Here is a 1,946-nt window from a genome sequence, read left to right as displayed (position 1 = left end):
GAGAAGAAAGACTTTCCCTTTTTTTCAAGTTATTTTATCTTCTTAACAGTCCCATGTTTTCACCAACTCTTTTTCCTGGCCAGAGTAAATGCTCTACCACTCACAGAACTGTGAGGCTTCAACAAGAGTATTAGCTGCACCCAGAGCTTCTGCCCTTGTGGCAGCAGTACGATTGAAACTTTGCCACATTTTCTATTCCATTCCACTTATATTCTCCTGCACGAGCAAACTTTATATCACCTTTACTGGGTGGGTTACCTCCCCGTTCATATGGTTTCCATCTGGCATTTCTTTTGGCTGGAAGCGATGGGTATGTCACCCTGTCTGTGGTAAAAATTTATCCTCTGCACCCTGAAAATTAGTCAGGCATATGTTGAAAATATTTCTGATGTTACGTATCAGTTAGACTGTTGATATATGTCACAATATTAATCTGTTTCACCAAGGTGCCTTGGAACATGTAGGTTCTCTGCTTTCAGAACAGGAAAAGACAGACCGGAGAGAAGGATAGGTTCATGAGTAAGATTCAGACGTAGTATGAGCATGCATAGCATAGTTGCTGTCATGGAATGGTTGCATGCATCAGCTGCAATTCCCTGGTCAAAATTTAATTCTTTAAACTTTAAAACCTCTTCTTCCCCATTTGACTAGAACCAGACTTACCATAACTTAAAGCAGACCCACTGCGATAAGTGGGAGTACTTAGCCACAACAAACTGAAGACCCTTTGATTCAATGGGTTTACTTAGTATGACTAAATATGGATCAACCTGAAAATATGCAGTTATAAAACATGTGCTTGCTTTACATCAGGAGCAGTTAACCTGGGCCTTCAAGACATTGCTGGCCTGTAATGCCCATCATCCATGCCCATTGTTCATGCTGGCTGTGGCTGACTCCGCAGCCCACACCTCCTGATGACCTCTCCCAGCGGTTTCATGTAGATGTTAAAATAGCGAGGGGGACAAAATGGAGCCCTGCGGTACTCCATGGCAGAGTTGCCATGGCGCAGAGCCAAAGTCCCCCAGCACCACCTTCTGGAATCGGCCGGACAGGTAGGAGTGGTAGCCTATAAATACATGTTAATCAATCAATCAATCAATCTCTGTGTTTGGTGCAGGGAAACCTATGGGTACTAACAAAATAAACGCATCTGTTTGTGAAGCACAGAAGTGATTTGCAGGAAGGAAAGCCCACAAGACTAGCATTTAAGGGATTATATGCATAACAACAATATGCTTGCCACCTATTTCAGGTTTAAAATTGGATCATAGAATATGGAATATTAGTATCTTGTAATTAGAACAACAGTTCTAGTTGCTGTGGCCCAAAGATTAGCAGAACGTTTGGGTTTAAAGATTGTAACCCTGCACACATTTATCTGGGAATAAGTACCACTGAACTTAATGAGACTTACTTCTGAGTAGATATCTAAACTCCACTGAGAGATACAAAGGCTAAACAAACAAGGAAGAGGTAGTCGCAAAAAAGGGGGGGGGGAAAAACCCATCAAGGAAGGCGCAAGCCATTTTCTCAAATTTATAAGGCTTGTATAGGGTAGGAGAGAAGGAGATGGAGGAGAAAGAGGAGACACCTTAAAGGAAAGGCTTAGCACTGGAACCGCTAAAGGGTAAACACAAATGGAAACGGTGCAGATACGTGTCCGATGCATTCTGACACTGCCAAACGTCCTGGTCAGGCAACAGGCGCCACGACGGCAACCTTGCCCACGCTTGATCAGCCTCAGTAGAAACAGCAGGACTTGCCCGCTACTCCCCCGCGAGGCCAGCCGTGCGGACTCACCCGTGAGGAGCAGCACGGGCCTCATGCTGAAGGGCCGCTGCGGGCGCTGGCGCTGAGCCGCGCGCAGGAGCTGCGGGCACGCGGCGGCGGCGGCGGCGGCGCTCCGGGCTCGCTCTGCCGCGGCTCGCCGCCCGCGCTTTCAG

The 1,946-nt window shown here is 46.7% G+C and overlaps 1 long non-coding RNA gene across 1 annotated transcript in view; it reads left to right on the top strand.

Moving 5' to 3' along the window:
- The first annotated feature begins 1,101 nt into the window (after window positions 1-1,101).
- LOC123019083 overlaps window positions 1,102-1,946 on the top strand; it is an 11,893-nt gene continuing 11,048 nt past the window's right edge. The window contains exon 1 of the long non-coding RNA XR_006413847.1: window positions 1,102-1,114. This is a non-coding gene — a long non-coding RNA (uncharacterized LOC123019083). The remainder of the gene's footprint in view (window positions 1,115-1,946) is intronic.

The sequence above is a fragment of the Varanus komodoensis genome, unplaced genomic scaffold, assembly GCF_004798865.1.
Source record: "Varanus komodoensis strain SLA01 unplaced genomic scaffold, ASM479886v1 scaffold12, whole genome shotgun sequence".
Taxonomy (NCBI): Eukaryota; Metazoa; Chordata; class Lepidosauria; order Squamata; family Varanidae; genus Varanus; species Varanus komodoensis.
This window is presented reverse-complemented; position numbering and strand designations above follow the sequence as displayed.